The 17,743-nt window shown below is 46.5% G+C and overlaps 1 protein-coding gene and 2 long non-coding RNA genes across 3 annotated transcripts in view; 2 read left to right on the top strand and 1 right to left on the bottom strand.

Annotated features, from left to right (window-relative positions):
* C2H10orf90 (chromosome 2 C10orf90 homolog) overlaps positions 1 to 17,743 on the top strand; it is a 202,257-nt gene that overhangs the window by 106,830 nt on the left and 77,684 nt on the right. The window lies entirely within an intron of this gene.
* LOC115286002 lies at positions 9,907 to 10,595 on the bottom strand. Its single transcript, XR_003905809.1, has 2 exons — positions 10,492 to 10,595; positions 9,907 to 10,120 (listed from the first exon to the last, which is right to left on the bottom strand). It is a non-coding gene; the product is annotated as an uncharacterized LOC115286002 (long non-coding RNA).
* Positions 10,686 to 17,743, top strand: part of LOC115286003 — a 14,380-nt gene continuing 7,322 nt past the window's right edge. The window contains exon 1 of the long non-coding RNA XR_003905810.1: positions 10,686 to 10,899. This is a non-coding gene — a long non-coding RNA (uncharacterized LOC115286003). The remainder of the gene's footprint in view (positions 10,900 to 17,743) is intronic.

Below are 17,743 nucleotides of genomic sequence, written 5' to 3'. Positions count from 1 at the left end.
ATTTTGCCCACACCAGATATGGGAAATCTGGCCTAGAGATTGTCTTCAGGGGCCCCTGGGTGACTCAGTCTGTTAAGCATCTGACTCAGGCTCAGGTCATGATCTCCTGGTTCATGAATTTGAGCCCCGCATCAGGCTCTGTGCTGACAGCTTTACACCAAGCTTTATGCTATTAGTCACTCCCCTCACTTAGCGAAAACCAGTTCTGCCAGCATTGCCTGGTGGCTCTGTGCTTCCCCTTCCCTGATTCCGTCCTTCTCTTGACATTCATTTAAGAAAGTCTTTCTGAAAGCTCCACCGACAAAGAGGAGGTACCAAATGTCACAAATCCTGTTGACTCTTTAAGTGGAAATGAAAAATAAAAACTCCACGTGCTTTCTCGGTGGAGAGAGTGTCTTGAGATTTATTTTTGTTAAGTGAGGTGTACCCCGAAGCGCTGCACAGAGTAGCAGGTCTCATTTCAGATGATGACCCCCGGCAGGGTACACCCTGGGGGAAGAGAATGGGGCCAGATCCTGGAAGCAGCTGATTGACAGGGTGGGGTGGGAAATGGACTCACATCCAAGGATGGGTCTTCCTGTGACGTCACAGCCATGGCCTGTGAGCACCTTTGGATGCATTTCAACCCTGTAAGGGCACATGTGTGTCACAGAAGCCACCAACTACGGCCGTTGGGCCAGGCTCATTCCACAGAAGTCTCTGGTTGAGCCCAAGAGTGTCTTGTTTACTTTGAATATTTAAAAAAATTGGAAGATTTTAACTAAAAATTCAGGCATAGAATTTCTCTTGAAAAACTGGGTGAGGCAACACCAGTCCTGTTCCCATGAGCTGAAGTGAGGGGCCCTCGGCCCCGGGGGGAGGCTCCCGGTGCACCCCGGCCCCGCGCAGCCTGCTCTACCTTTCCCTGGCACCTGCTGGCTTGTGTGGGCAGGTCAGCCCAGGGTGGTGACCCAGGGCCGCGGGGAGAAGGCAGCCTCTTGGCTGGAATCAGCCGCTCGCCCAGGCCTGTGGAGAATGTCAAGGCGACACCAGCTTTGGAGTGTGCGCCCCCACTTTTATTTGAGAAAGGACTTTCTCGAAAGTAATAGCACCACTAATGAAAATTGATTTTCCTTCTAACAGTTTATTTTCCCGAGAGCAAATACAGGGAATTCTTAAACACATGTGCTCATGGTCAGTAGCACAGGCCTGGAGAAATAAAATCTGCGATCACCAGGGAAAAGCGTTTGCGTGTTGGTCTTGGGAGCCATCGATTCACTCTCGGAAAATGGTTCATGACCAACTTCCGAAGGGACTGAGGAGCAGCGTCGGTGGTATAGTGGTGAGCATAGCTGCCTTCCAAAGGGACTGAGCAGAGGTGGTGGGAAAGGTGCTTCTGTGTGGTCAGCCTGCCCAAAGTGCCCCTGCTCTGCCCCCCGCTGTGCCCGCGCCCACAGCTGCCAGAACCCTGCTCACCGTGCAGTCTCTACAACTATCTGTGACTCGCCCACCTCCCCTTCTAGAGGGTCAACCCCTTGACTGCCTAACAGCGTCCCACGTTCACTGTGTGTTGAAGATGTACCAGGCAGAGCGCCAGGCACTTTATCCCAATTAACTCCGCGTGTCCTCCCAGCGGCCCTTTGAGGCGGGCGTGTGTCATCCCGTTTTTCAGACGAGAAAACCAAAATGCAGGGACACTTCATGTGCACCGAGAGGTGGAGGTGGCAAGTTTGAATACTTGCAGATTTGTTGAAGGCTAAGCAGTGTAGCACTTGAATGACTTAATTCTTATTACAACCACTTTATGGAACTGGATATTAGACATTGTAGTGTCAATTGTATGTTTTTACATTTTTATTGCCTTACGTACTTGTTTACACAAATCGCATAGATGTAATTTATGGGTGATTAAAAGGATGTTTAAGGGCAGTTTGAGATGAAACGGTGCTTCGGTTTCTTCTTTGAGGTTCTCAACAAAATCAACAGCACCCATTTACCAGATTTTTAATTTTCTTTTATTTTTTAAGCAACTAAGCTCCACTGAACATATACATCTATCATGGGGCATGTGTGGAATTGAATTTTATAAGTGAAACTGGTGTGTCATAAGGTGTATACATTTGGGGTTTTTTCTTATTTTATTTTTTGAGAGAGAGAACAGAGCAAGCGTGCACAAGTGCGGGAGGGGCAGGGAGAGGAGGAGAGAAATCTCAAGCAGGTTCTGCAACAGCACAGAGCCTGACTCAGGGCTCGAACTCAGGAACCATGAGATCTTGACCTGAACGGAAACCGCAGTCAGATGCTTAAGCGACTGAGCCACCCAAGCACCCCAAGTACATACATTTTAAATTTGATCGATAGTCACCAAATTTCCCTCCCCAAAATGCTCTACTGGTTTACATTTGAGCCAAAAGTGTGGAGAGAGCCTGCTTTTCTACTCCCTAAAACTGGATTTTTTGAAAAAAAAAATTATTTGAGAGACAGAGAGAGGAGGGGCAGAGAGGGAGGGAGAGAATCCCAAGCAGGCCCCATGCTGTCAGCACTGAGCCCCACATGGGGCTCGATCTCACAAACTGGGAGATCATGTCCTGAGCTGAAATCAAGAGTCGGACACTTAACTGACTGAGCCATCCAGGCGCCCCTAATACTGGAATTTTATAGATGTGTGTGTGTATGGGCAGGTTTGCCAAACTAAGAAAAAGGTGAGGTAGCTCACTGTTGTTTTATTGTGGTGAAATTCCCATGACAAAAAAATTAAACTGCTTTAAAGTGTACATTGCAGTGAACATTCGTAAGGTTAAAAAAACCACCTCAGTTCCGAAAATTTCGCCACACCGAATAAAAGCCTTTCCTAGTCACACCTACCCCCCCCCCCATTCTTAGCAACTGCTAACCTATTTTTCATCTCCGTGGACTGACCTGTCTGGACATTTTACATAAAGGGAATCCTATAATATGCGATCTTCCGTGTCTAGCCTCTTTTACTCAGCACGGAGTTTTCAAGGTTCATCCGCAGGGTAGTGTGTCAGCGCCTCATTTCTTTTCACAGCTGAATGTTCTCCATTGTGTATATGTACATATATATACATATATATATATAATCCCTTGTATAACGTACAACAGTTTGTTCATTTGTTGACGGACATGTGGGCTGTTTCCACCTGTTGGCTATTGTGAATAGAATTGATACAAACATTTGCACAAAGTGTTTATCTGGGTTCCTGTTTCCAGTTCTTTCCTGTGTGTCTGTATCATATGCGCACATACATCCGTGCATGTATCTCCACGTATATGATGATATGGTCATGTGGTCTTATGTTTAACGTTTTGAAGAACTACCAGCTTCCACACCAGCCTTTTTACATTCCCACCAGCCGTGTATGGGAATTCTCATTTCTTCCCAGCCTTACTAATACCGGTTTTTTTCTGTGTGTTTGTTTGGCTTTAGATTTAATTATAGCCATGGTCGTGGATATAAAGTGGCGTCTTAGTGTGGTTTTGAGTCGCGTTTCCCTCATGACTAATGATGTGGCGATTCTTTCCCTGTGCTTGTGGGCCGTTGTGTAGTTTCTTTGAAGGAATGTCTGTTCTTTGGAGAAATGCCATTGGGTTGGTTGTCTTTTTGCTCGTTGGCTTGTAGAGGTCTTTATATACGCAGGATGCTGGGTCCTTATCAGGTGTATGATCTGCCGTTTTGTCCTGTTTTGTAGGTTGTCTTTTCACTTTCTTAATAATAACCTTTGATGCAGAAGGTATTTTATTTAAACATTGTTTTAAGTTATATCTTCTCAATTGCTAAAAACCTCCAGCACCTTTTAATTGAATATTACCACGTTATATTTGTTTCTCTATGAAATCCATGTTCAAATCACTTACCTTTATAAAGTATGTTCTTCTCATATAATCATAGGAGTTAATTTTATATCCTGTGTATTTATCCTTTAAGTATGTTCTTCCAGTCTGTTGCTTGTTACTTTTTTTTTTGGTTTTGCGTGTCATTTAGTTTTGTACATAATAACATTTGTCACATACAAGTTACTCATTGTTTTACTCATTGTCCAGCTGTCTTTTATGGCCTCTGATATTTTATCTTTTTTAAGAAGACTTCCAATATTATAAAAAACATTCTTTAATTTTTTAAATTTCACTTTATATGTTTACACTTTTAATTTATTTTAAATTTAATTTTGTGAATGGCTTTATTTATTTATTTTTTAATTTTTTATTTTTGAGAGACAGAGAGAGAGACAGTATGAGCAGGGGAGGGTCAGAGAGAGAGGGTGATACAGAATCTGAAGCAGGCTCCAGGCTCTAAGCTGTCAGCACAGAGCCTGATGCAGGGCTTGAACTCATGATCTGAGATCATTACCTGAGCCGAAGCTGGATGCTCAACCAACTGAGCTACCAGGGCGCCCCTATTTATTTTTTTAAAGATTTTATTTTTAAGTGATCTCTACACCCAACATGGGGCTTGAACCCATAACCCTGAGATCAAGAATCACATGCTCTACAAACTGAGCCAGCCAGATGCCCCATGAATCGCTTTCACTATGAACCATAGCATTATTTTATCCTTAAATGGATTATCAGTACCAATCTATTCCCTTTGATTTATAACATCTTGTTGATAGTAAGTCCCCCAACGAATATGGATGTCTTACTTTCTGTTTTATTTCATTGATCTGTCCATCTTTTCTTTGCTGAGACCACACTGTTTGAATTATTAACACAGCATTTGAATAAGTTCTGGTATGTATTACAGCAGTATCACACGTTTTTCATGTATTATCAAAATCGACATGGGTATTTTTATGTATTCTCTTTTCCACCTATATTTATGAATCATATGTTCAATTTTTATTTAATATTTATTTATTGTCCATTTTTAATTACGTTGGGAATATATACATTACTTTGGACAGTGTTGACTTTGCAGTTTTGACCTCTTATCCAGAAACATGGTGTGTTTCCCCATTCACTTAGTCTTTCCTAGTTTCCTCTGATATAATTTTAGGATTTTCTTAACATGGGTGGAGCAGATTTCATGTTAGTTGCATACCTGGGTGTTTTATCATTTTCTCACCAGTGTTAATGTTTGTCTCCTGATGATTTGTACTTGATTATTGCTGCTCTTTGTGAGAGGAGTTGATGCCTGGAAGTGGGTTTTGGTCCTGCTTCAACCACGCAGCTCTGCCAGGGGTCCCAGTGGTTTTCAGCGTAGACCCCTGGGTTCCCACGTGGACAGTCACATTGTCTGAAGCCGTGAGGATTTTGTCTCTTCTCTCCTTACTGTCCCATGTGGGCAGCGCCCCTCTGATCTTGGGGGTGCCTGCCTTGTCCCCAGCTCCTAAGGTTTCCTGGTCTGGCACTTCATATTTTAGCACAAGAAATCTCATTATTTTTTAAAAAATTTTGTTGACTTATTTAATAAGTACATGCTGGGAAAATTTAATTTCTAAGCTTTCCCAAATACAGTGATCTTAGAGATTTGGCCCATTTTATAAAAATCACAAAACAAGCATTATATTTCTTTTGCCTCATTAAAACATTTTTTAATGTTAATTTATTTTTGAGAGAGAGACAGACAGACAGAGTGTGAGTGAGGGAGGGGCAGAAAGCAGGAGACCCAGAATCCAAAGCAGGCTCCAGGCTCTGAGCTGTCGGCACAGAGCCCCATGTGGGGCTTGAACTCATGAACCGTGAGACCATGACCTGAGCCAAAGTCGGACTTTCAACCAACTGAGCCACCCAGGCACCCCTTTTGCTTCATTAAAACATTTTAATCACATTTTCATATTGGATCATTTCTTGTGTGCTGTATTTATGGAACAAATTTATTTCTGTAGCAGTTTGACTGGAAAGGATGTGCGACTAGAAGAATCACATAAATGCATTTATTCAGGGACGCCTAGATGGTTCAGTGGTTAAGTGTCCAACTTCTATTCATATCATGAACTGCGGTTTGTGAGTTCGAGTCTCATGTCATGCTCTGTACTGACAGCTCAGAGCCTGGAGCCTGCTTTGAATTCTGTGTCTCTTTCTCTCTCTGTTCCTCCCCTGTTCACACTCAGTCTCTCTCTCTCTCAAAAATAAATAAATATTAAAAAAAATTTTAATGTGTTTATTTATATGATCTGACCCTTTAAATAATATTGTAGATGGAGATGGCTTCTTTGATGGGAAATGCTATGGCAGAGACTCATCACACAAAAAGCAATCCTTACACACACACACACACACACACACACACACCCCACCCCCGTCCATGAGGCTAGCTTTCAAACACGGTGACCAACTCACCACCACTTGCCTGTGGGAATCTTAGCCCTGTCTGTCGTGGAACAGAGCCCTGCTGTGGGGTTTTACTCTATTCCCATAGTCTGTTTCCCCTGCAGAATGTGTGCCTTCCCTGCTCAGTGCACGAATCCAAGCTACAGTAGAATTGCTGAGTGTTGCAGATGTAAGAAAATACTTTGGGAAGAGCCCCGCCCTGCCACCGTGGTGGGAAAGGCCCTCTGCCCTGCGCTGGGACTGCAGGGCCCCCTCCAGGCTCTTTCTCCCCGGGGCCCCAGAGACACAGAGGTTTAATAACCTTCAAAGCTGACTTCGCTCCAGGCTCAACTTGCCGCAGCAGAAATGTCCTGCCCGCCAGCCAAGGACCAGTTCCTGGCTTGAGCTCAGCTGACGACGTGCCTCCCATCGACATGTTAAATATTTCATAGACCTTGGTCTTCCCGGGTTTCCCTGCCCTGGTTAGCGTCCGCCTTGCTGGGAGTTACTTCTGGGGGAAGCCCGTCTGAGGGGTGAAGGAAGCCGTGTCTGGAAGGAGCCCAGGGAGAACAGGAAGGGGGTTAAGAGCGCGGTCTCCCGAGGCGTCCGACTGGAGTGTGGATTCCAGCTCCTGCCTGCACTTGGGGGCTGTGGGATGTAGGACAAGGTCACACCATTTCGCTAAGCCACGGCTTCCTTATGTGCTGTGGTGAGTCAGACGTGGGGAGTCGTGGCGGCTCAACAAGAAGAGGAGTGACACCTAGAGCAGCACAGGGCATGCGGGGGACGGTAGTACCGTTTCCTGGGACACTCAAAGGACAGCGCATCGCGTGGCTTAGACAGTTGGAACGTATTGCTTCCCAGCTCCAGAGCCCGACATCCAGAATCAACATGTCACTGACAGAGTTGGGTCTTTTTGAGCCGGTGATGGACGGTCTGTTCTGTCCTCCTTGTCCCCACTTCTGAGGGGGCGCTGGCCATCTCTGACATTTCTTGGCTCATTCATGCACCACCCTGCTCTCTGCCTTTGTCTTTACATGGTCTTCTATCTCCGTGTGCATCTCTGTGTCCAAACTTCCCCTTTTTAGAAGGATACCAGTTGGGGCGCCTGGGTGGCTCAGTCGGTTAAGCCTCTGACTTCGGCTCAGGTCAGATCTCATAGTTGTGAGTTCAAGCCCTGCATCGTGCTCTGTTCTGACAGCTAGCTCAGAGCCTGGAGCCTGCTTCTGGTTCTGTGACTCCTCTCTCTCTGCCCCTCCCCCTCTCATGTTCTGTCTCTCTCTGTATCAAAAAACTAAATAAAACATTAAAAAAAATTTAGAAGGATACCAGTCATACTGGATCAGGGCCACCCTCATGATCTCCTCTGAACCTACTCACCTTAGGACTTCCACATATGAGTTTGGCGAGAGACCCAATTCAACTCATGGCAATATTCAATAAATCTTTGTTGATCTCAAAAAAATGTTCAATAACAAATAACCAGTTGAAGCCGGAGAATGACCTCCAGATGAAAGAGACCACAGATTCTCTGCTGAGCCATACAATTTCTTGAGCATCCAGAGAACTCTTTAGACAGGAAAAACGGTACCTTCCTGTTGTGCTGAACTGCAGGAGAATTCAGGTGGGGAGGGATCTGAGGGTCCTTGTCCCGGAGGGAACATTCCTGGGAGCGTGGACACACGTTTTTTGGCTCCTTCTGTGTCACTATATGGGAAAGTCCGTGGGGCGGAAAGAGAGGAGAGAGGGGTGCCGCTCTGCAAAGCGCTTTGCTTCGGCATCTGCGGGCGGTAGCTGTGTCTGTTGGAGATGCGTGATTTTTGCAGAAACCAGTTAACTGCAGGGCGGTTTGGGGGGCTGGGTTGCTAGGCAACAGCTTTCCCCTTTCCTGGGGAAGCCCTGAAGCATCTTGTTCCCCTTGTCCAGTGGTCTCTGCTTTGGTAAAGTCTGGATTGAGAGGATCGATGACATTTTAGGACTTTTTGTGGGGTGGTGGTGAAGGGCGGGGGGCATGTCTGTAATCAGTTAACAGAAGCTGAACAGAAAGCCCTCCTGTCGGCAGTGACTTGGCTGACATTGCCTCCGCTACTTCTTGGCTATTTTTCTTATTGAATTGTATACGCGCATCTGGGCTGCCTGACTATGGTCCTCAGCAGAAGTGGAAGTTAAGGATCAATGGACTGCCAAGTGTCGGTGTGATAGAAAGCCTCGCGCCTTCTTTACTTTCAAATTTCAAGTGCTAGTGATAAAAAAGCAATTACCTGTTATCTTTTGTTGGAAAATAAGATAAGCACCGAGCCCACTTACATTTCTCTTTATTTTTACGTCCCTCTGTTTGTGGAATGTCAGGTGTTTTTATTCCAGCTTCTGGGGACTTGGCCGGGCGATGGTTGACTTGCCAAATCCAGCCCTTGGAGGCTTTGTTCTACGGGAAACCCGAGGCTGGTGAGCAAGGACCCCAGGCTTTCCCACCCTGCCAGTCTTCCTGCCACAGGATTGTCAGGCTGCCTTTGAATGGTGGACATTTTTTATCAGACTCCGGCAGGGCGCTCCAAGAATTCAAGGGCATTTGTGTCTGTAAGAGCACAAACACGGCTTTATGCATCGTTCTGTGGTGGACGGGCTTCGCATGGAGAGCACAGGTGGAAACGATTTACGTCCTTGAGGCCAGTGCGGCATGCGGGGGAGGCTTTGGCGTGACATTAGGCAGGATGGGCTCAGGAAACAGGAGCATTCTTCACGCTTTCCTGAGGTCTTGGGTGGAATCAACACCAATGCCATGTGGGGCGCCTGGGGGGCTCAATCCGTTAAACGTCCGAGTTCAGCTCAGGTCATAATCTCACAGTTTGTGGGTTCGAGCCCTGCGTCAGGCTCTGTGCTGACAGCTCAGAGCTTGGAACCTGCTTCGGATTCTGTGTCTCTCTCTCTCTCTGCCCCTCCCCCACTCATGCTCTGTTTCTCTCTGTATCAATAATAAGTAAACATTGAAAAAAAAAAAAAAAGACCGGTGCAATGAGACGGGCTTCGGTGTGCTTGCCAGAGCGTTTCCGGAGCACTGCCTCAAACCACCACTACCTCCCTGACCGCCCCTTTCCCAGGTTCAAGGTTACATCAACCCCCCTGCCCCTATCCATCGATGGAGGATGCTCTGTGTCCCCCGGTGGGGTGGCTTGTTCCAGGCTCAACACCAGGTCCCTGGGTCAGTGCCCGTGGATTCCAAGGACGGCCCCAGTGAGGAGGCCCCTTGTAGAATGCTTGGCATGCAGAGGGTGGGGTCCCCTCCCACCCGGCGCCTCCTGTAAGCGAGTGGTTCTCTAGGGGCTGCGGCTGCGCTCCACGCCAATGGGAATGAGAGTAGGAATCAAGACTCTGCTCCACCTGTCACCCAGTCGTGGTCCCTGGGGTGACAGCTCAGCACGGAACCCCAGCAGGGATTACAGGCTCCCACCTCATGTGGGCTGGAGCCGGCGTGCCCTGGAGGCCCAAGGGCATCTGTGCCGCCCCTGGGGGCTTTCATGGCTCTCGTGGCCCAGGCCCTGCTCCCTGACACCGAGGTTCTGAGGGGAAAGGCATGACCGAGTCCACAGAAAGTAGAGAGCACTTCTCTGTCACCTGCAAAAAAAAAAAAAAAAAGAGAGAGAGAGAGAAAAGGCCGTATTTCCACCACTTCTAGTTCTAATGGGAAGATCCAAGACACATCAAAGGAAAATGAAAAAACAAATATCTGTAGCATCGGAATCCCCGCTGCCGTGGGTTTCAATTGTAAATATTTTTCTCACTGTTTCCTTTACGTCCACGAATTTCAAACAACACGACTGGATTTGCCGAGGTCTGAGCACAGCTTCGTGTCTCACAGTCTGGTAGCAGGAACCTGCTAGGAACATATGATCGGTTTGGAAATCTGTTCAGAAGTTTCCTGGGTCCAAAATGAAAATAGGCAGCTGTTCACGAGTGCATGACCTCAGATGCTACGAGCCACCCCCCTGGGCACCTGTTCCTTCTTGGCCACATGGGGTGGCCGGTTTCCGCTCCCAGAGAGCTGGTGGGGGCACCTGTGAGTCCGCAGAGACCCCGAGGCAGACCCCGCAGGGGCGCCGGAAGGCAGCCTGTGTCCCACGGTGTGTCTGCCAGGTGGCCGGGAGCCCCCTGAGAGCCCCCAGACTTGCTAGCTACGCCCCATTCCTGTCCCGTTTGCCAAGGGAGGAGGGAAGCAGAATGAGAAAAAGACAGGAACAAACAGACCTGGAATTCATTCTAAGGGTTTTGATCTTTCCTAGTAGAAAAACGAAGGTTGTGTAGATCCTGTGGCTTTATCATCTTTTCTTCCCCTGGGACGCAGGAAAGCCACCTCTGGAGACATCATAAAAGCGCTGCATGTGTCTCTGGGGTGTTGGTTTATGACGCCAGCGGCGCACCCATGACAGGAGGGCCCCAAACCCTGCAGCAGCCTCTGCTGGGGAGGACCCTGCCAGCCAGATTTCAAGGCCTGGGAGAATCGGGGGGAACATGCCTCGCGGCAGCTGTTAAGACCAGGGGAATGGCAAATGTGACACCAAAGAAAATGCAATGACCAGGGAATTCACCAGCAACAAAGCCAGAGAAGCCGTTCGGGCACTAAAGGGAACCTGCGTTGGAAACACAGATGATCAGGTACCAAACAGAAATGGACTTTCCACAAGCAGGTGCACCTGGGAGTCCCAGGGGTGGAAGGGGGCTCGGTGGGACAGGACCTGCACCCTGGAGGCACCATGCACACATCTTCCCCAGGGGCGCGGTCCTCATGGGGGCAGGAAGGAAACCCCTCAGCAGGAGGGTCCCCTGCGGCTCTAGGTAAGGGTTTGGGGAGGGAGAAATAGCAGAGACCGCCCACTCACAAAGAATCATTGCATGTCTTTCTCTCTTTTTTCTTTTTAAAAAAATTTTTTTTAGCATTTATTTTTGAGAGACAGAGACAGGCAGACCATGAGCAGGGGAGGGGCAGAGAGAGAAGGACACACAGAATCCGAAGCAGGCTCCAGGCTCTGAGCTGTCAGCATAGAGCCTGATGCAGGGCTTGAACCCATGAACTGTGAGATCATGACCTGAGCCAAAGTCAGACACTCAACTGACTGAGCCACCCAGGTGCCCCCGCCTTTTTTTTAAAGGTTTTATTTTCTTTTTTGAGAGAGAGAGAGAGAGAGAGAGAGAGAGCGAGCGAGCATGAACAGAGGAGGGGCAAGAGAGAGGGACAGAGAGGATTGAAAGCCAGCTCCACGCTGACAGGCTGACAGCACAGAGCCCAACGCGGGGCTCGAACTCACAAACCGTGAGATCATGACCTGAGCCAAAGTCAGACGCTCAACCGACTCAGCCACCCAGGCACCCCTCATTTTTTTAAAGGTTTTATTTTCTTTTTTGAGAGAGAGAGCATGAACAGGGGAGGGGCAGAGAGAGAGGGACACAGAGGATCGAAAGCCAGCTCCATGCTAACAGGCTGACAGCACAGAGCCCAACGTGGGGCTCGAACTCACAAACTGTGAGATCATGACCTGAGCTGGAGTCAGGTGTTCAACCAACTCAGCCGCCCAGGCATCCCTTCCTCCCTCTTCTTTATATGCAGACACTCTCTTGGGGTTCTGGTCTAATCTCGTCCCGGCTTGTATGGGGATATTGGTCTCTCAGAAAGGGCCCCACGTGGACACACGGGTCTGCCCCCACCCCCCGGAGAAACCAGCACTTAAAATTCAGCCCAGTTGAACAAACTTTTAATTCACTCTTACAAGGGCTGGCAGCCACCGTTCCTTAGCTTCCGCCCTGTGCTGGGGCGTCTCCATGCAGGAAGCGATTCTATGAGGAACCAGAGTGCTGATCCTCATTCCACAGATGGGGGATGAGAGGTTCACTTCGCTGAAGTCAGAGTCGGGGTCGGGTCCTTCCGTGTCCGAGCTCCTTCCTCGTGGCTTTATCTCCCCAGGCGGCAGACCAGGCAGTGGGGGTGCAGAGGCCCCTGTCCCTGGCAAGGCCATCCATCTGGGACAGCACCTGCTGACCGCCACGGGGCGCTGTGGAGCGGGGCCCCCAGGAACACAGACAGCAGCTGGGGCAAAAGCTTCCAGAGGGAGAGAGTTTGAGCTGGGCCCTAAATGATAAGACAGATTTGCCCTGAGTTGAAAGGGATTCACTCCAGGATCGCACCACTGGGTGCTAGGTTTGTAGGATTGGGGTTTAGCAATACGGTGGCAAGCTTTACTGTAGTTTATTATTTTTTAAATTTTTTATTTTAAAGAACGCTTGGTGTGTGCTCACTCTGCATATGAGTCCCAACTCCACTTATTGGGGGCTGACCTGGGGTGACCCGACTTGGATTAGAACCCAGTCAAAGCTCCAGGCTCAAGGTCTGAGTTCCTGGGGCCAAGGCAAGTGCTGAGAAATGGGACAAAGATGTGATGCTGGCCACTGGGAGGGGGCCTCGGAGCCTGGCTCTGTGACTTCTGTGACTTCTCGGAAGGGAGCCTCTGTAGTCTTCAGTAGCACCTGCTCCCCCAGCGGTGACAACCAGAAATGTGTCCACATAGTAGTGCCCTCAGGAGGCAGCTACCCCCACTGAGAACCATCGGTCCATGTTCATGAGGGACATTGACTTGTAGTTTTCTTGCCTCCTCTCTCTGTGTTTTGTAACGTCTTTATGGGGCATTGCTGCGAGTCTATGGCAGGTTGTGCTGGTCGCCTCTAATTTCCCAAGAGTCCAGTAGTGTTGGCATTATCTTTTTTCTTCAAGTTCATGTTTCCCATATATGCCTACAGGCTGCCTGGCCTAAGATTTGCTTTTCTTCCATCTCATCCTGTTCCTTGTTTCCAGTGAAGCCATCTGTGCCTGGAGTTTTCTTTGTAAAAAGGTTTTTAATAATGACTGAATTCCTATAACAGCTGTAGGGCTCTATAGACTTTCTGTTTTATCTTGTGTCAATTTTAGGAAGGTTGTATTTTTTTAAAGCAATTTGTACATCTTTTCTATGTTGTTGAATTTACTCCCATAAAAACATATTCATCATCCCTTCCACGCCTGTAGTCTTAACAGATTGTTCCACTGTTGGCAATGGCTACTTGTATGTGTTTTTATGTTTTTCTTGATTGACTTTGATTTTTTTTCCACTTCAAAAGCTCCGGTTTTGATTTTGCTAATTTTTCTTTCATTTTTTTTCTGTTGTTTCATTAGTTTCTTCTCTTATTTTCATTTGCTTTTTGTCGTCCATGTTAATGTGTGCAGTTATTGTCTATTTATATTCACTGATGGATTGCTGAATATTTTACTATTTATAAATTCTCCTATCAAAGTACGTGGTGGTTGTTTTCGAGTTTTGTTGTTAAGAGCAATGATGCCGTGGACAATCTTGTAAATCCTGATGTCAATGAGCAGGTTTCTCTTCTAAAATACATATATACATATGTATATTTTTTATATCTTAATAGACCTGAAATCAGAATGTGTCTTAAAATTCATGGCATCTTAGAGCATAATTGGAAGCTTTTTAGTCATGGTGATACATAAAGTAACAGTGCATCTTATAGGTGGACTTTGTAACAGGCAACAAATAGGTGGACTTTGCTGAAATACTGTGAATAAGAGCTAAGTTCAGCTTCACTTTCACTGAGTTACCCTCACAGCGGCCGGATCCGCTGGTGCTCACCAGCCGTACATGGGAGTTGGTGTTGCCCCGTGTCTTCACCAGTATGTAGCATTGTTATTTTTTACCAGTTGGGTAGGTATGAAATGGTCTCTTATTATGATTTTATTTTCATTTCTCTATTAACTCATGAGGTTATTCACCGAACAGAAATATGTATCCACGTCTATCTGTCTATTCAGTTCAGTTGTTTAGTGAACATTCTCTTCTGAGAAATGTATATTCTGTCTTTGACTCTTTTTCCATTGGGTTGCTAGTCTTTCTCAAATTAATTTATGGAAGTTTTTATTATTATTATTGTGATACTAACTCTGTTTTTGGAGTTGCAAATATCTTTTTCTAATCACTAGTTGCCTCTTTTTATCACATCTATTCATGGTCAGAAATTCTTAAAAATACTTGAATTTATCAAACTTTTATTTGGTAATGTTTGCTTTGGGAACATTTTAAAGGTATCATTGCTTTCCCAAGATCATCAAAATATTAACTATTTTATCTCTTAACATTTTTAAAGCCTTTTCTTTCCAATTTAAGTTTTTAGATTATCTGGAGGTTTTAAAATTTTTTTTAATGTTTTATTTATTTTTGAGAGAGAGACAGCATGAGCAGGGGAGGGTCAGAGAGAGAGAGGGAGACACAGAATCCAAAGACAGGCTCCAGGCTCTGAGCTAGCTGTCAGCACAGAGCCTGACGTGGGGCTTGAACTCACGAACTGCGAGATCATGACCTGAGCCACAGCCAGATGCTCAACCGACTGAGCCCTCCAGGCAGATTCTGGTTTCTAAACTAATGACAACGACTAGTCTGAGCATCATGTATTATGGATTGTTTTTATCCATGCCACCTCATTATTTTTCACATTTCATGTATGGAAATGTCTCTTTCTGGGTTCCTTATTCTTTTTCACTAGTCATTTTTTTGTTTGTTTACTCCTAGAGCAGTGCACTGACGTTTTCTCTATATCTTTAAATTTTGATATCTGATAGGGCGCATTCCTCTGCCCGGACTATCAGTGTGTCTGTCTGTCTTCAAAAGGCAACCTCCTGAGATCCCTGTCCACTTAGTTTTGACACACCCCCTCATGCACACGAAGAGGAGGTGGGCGTCTGGGCATCTCAGAGAGGCCCACAGGAAGCTGGGCACCGACAGCTAGGCGATGCTAGAAGCCTCCGATTCAGGTGGTGGGGATATCCTCTTAGAAGGACTTGAGAGTCTAACCTGCCGGATGAGGCTGGAGTTGGTGAACCCATTTTTCAGATGAGGAGATCAAGGAAAGGCAAGTGACTTGTTCAGCCTCACTGGCTCAGGGAAGTGTTGCATCTCATGCCCAGAGGAGCTCCTCAGTGTTACTCCATTCAGTCTCAGGTTCGGTACCCCTGGGCCCACCGACCTGTTTTTCTAGAAGCTAGAGCTGCCCTGCTTGCTCTTTCTGTCCAGGTCCCCTTTTCATTTGCTCCTCCAGCCTATTTAAGACCTACATCTTCTCTTCTGCTTCTAAGGTTCCCTTAGACGGGTGAGGCCTCCCTCTCTTTGCTAAGACACCCAGAAGTGCTAAATCTTAGTGTTTGCTCCTTTTTTTCACCTTCCTAAGACCCGTGGACCCACCGCCGGGCGTCTCCTCAGGTACCTCTCCTTCGAGTCTCTGTGCAAGTGGAGAGGAAGGAGTGGCTATTCTGGGAAGCCGCCAGGAGAGAGGTAATTACTGAAGCTAATGCTTCAGCTCTCTCTAAAGTTCAAGTTCATTAGTGAAACTTTATCTTGTCATTCTAGTTTCTGGTTTCTGATGAGCTGGTACTTATTTTGCAATCAAGAGTAAAAATGTTGAATTATAATAATAACTAGAATCATTAACTTTTGCTAAAATGTTAAGCTGCCTCTAAGCTCCACACAGGCAGAGATTTTCTGTCTCTTTTGCTCATTGCTGTGACTTCAGGGTCTACACCACTGCCTTGCGAACGGTTGATGATATAGAAATAGTCCCTGGAGAAACAAAGAAATGAATTTTATCGAGTGCTTTCTATATGCCAAGCCGCGTCCTGAGGATTTTCCGTGTGTCTTCTCTCCTACCGCTCGTAATAACCCAGTGAAGGATCTCATGATCCTTATCTGACAGATGGGGAAACTGAGGCACAGAGAGTTAGGGAACTTGTCTTAGTCACAAACTTTTCTGTTATTTATTTTTTATTGAAGTATGACTAATGTGCAGTGTTATATTAGTTTCAGGTGTACATATAGTGATTCAACATTTCTTTTTTGTTTCGGTTTTTATTCAAATTCCAGTTAGGGGGCACCTAGGTGGCTCAGTCGGTTAAGCGTCCGACTTTGGCTCAGGTCATGATCTCTCGGTTGTGGGTTCGGGCTCCGAGTTGGGCTCTGTGCTGACAGCTCAGAGCCTGGAACCTGCTTCAGATTCTGTGTCTCCCTCTCTCTCTGCCCCTCCCCTGCTCACGCTGCCTCTCTCTGTCTCTCAAAAATTTAAAAAACAAAAAACAAAAAAACCCCCATTAAATTCCAGTTAGTTACCATATGGTGTAATATTAGTTTCAGGTGATTCAACAATTCTACACAATACTCAGAGCTCTTCACCCTGCGTGTACTCTTGATCCCTTTATCCATTGCACCCACCCCCCACCTACCCACTTCCTCTCTGGCAATCACTTGTTTACTGTATTTAAGAGTCTGGCTTTTTGGTTTTCTCTTGAAGTTACACATTTTAGGTGGTCAAGCTAAATTCAAGTTCTTATCTGTGGAATGCCAAAGGACATTCTCTTAGCTTCCAAGAAGTAATGCCTCTCTCCCTGAAGGTACATTAATGTGAGACGCTGCTTATGGGAGTCTGAGAATCACTGTTGTTCCGTTCACATTCATGGGAGTGGGTGAAAGGGAGGCATCATTAAGCATCTTCTTCTTAGAGTTGCTATAAATAGACACGTAACCCAATTTAAAAACAAGCAAAGGATCTGAATAGAGATTTCTTCAAAGATGATATACCAACAGCTAATAATCACATGAAAGGGTATACAATATTATAGTCATTAGGAAAACGCAAATCAAAACTACTGTGAGATGGCACTGAACACCCACGGGTGTGGCTCTGGTCAGAAAGATGGACGGTAATGGGGCGCCTGGGTGGCTCAGTGGGCTAAGCATCTGACTCTTGGTTTTGGTTCAGCTCATGATCTCATGGTCAGGCTCTGCACTGACAGCTTGGGGTCTGCTTGGGATTCTCTTTCTCTATGCCCCTTTCCTGCTAATGTGTACGTGCTCTTTCTTTCTCACTCAAAATAAATAAATAAACTTTAAAAAGATGGACAGTCACAAGTGTTAGCAGAGATGAGGAAAGGTGGAACCCTTGCACTTTGCTGGTGGGAATTTCAAATGGTGCAGTCACTTTAGAAAACAGTTTGACATTTCCTCAAGAAGTTAAACGTGGAGACCCAGCAATTCTGCTCCTAGGTACATAGCCAGGCGTAGGAAAACCTATATCCCCCTACAACCTTGTACATACGGGTTCACAGTAGCGTTATTCATTAAAACCAGGGAGTAGAGCCAACGCAACTGTCCATCAGCGGGGGAGTAGACACACAGTATGTGCTGATTCCCCGTTAGGGGATATGACGTAGCTATAGAAAGGAATGGGGTCCTCACGCGTATAACATGGATGAACCTTAGAAACGTGACGTGCGGTGAAAGAAGCCAACACATAAGGCCACGTGTTGCATGATTCCATTATAGAAATTCCTAGAATAAGCAAATCCAGAGGACAAAGATTAGAGGTGCTGGGGACCAGGGTGAGGGGCAGTAAGGGGAGGGGGCTTCCCTGGAGGGCA

The sequence above is a fragment of the Suricata suricatta genome, chromosome 2, assembly GCF_006229205.1.
Source record: "Suricata suricatta isolate VVHF042 chromosome 2, meerkat_22Aug2017_6uvM2_HiC, whole genome shotgun sequence".
Lineage (NCBI taxonomy): Eukaryota > Metazoa > Chordata > Mammalia > Carnivora > Herpestidae > Suricata > Suricata suricatta.
Note: the sequence above shows the minus strand (reverse complement) of the source record. Positions and strands in the feature narration are given on the sequence as shown.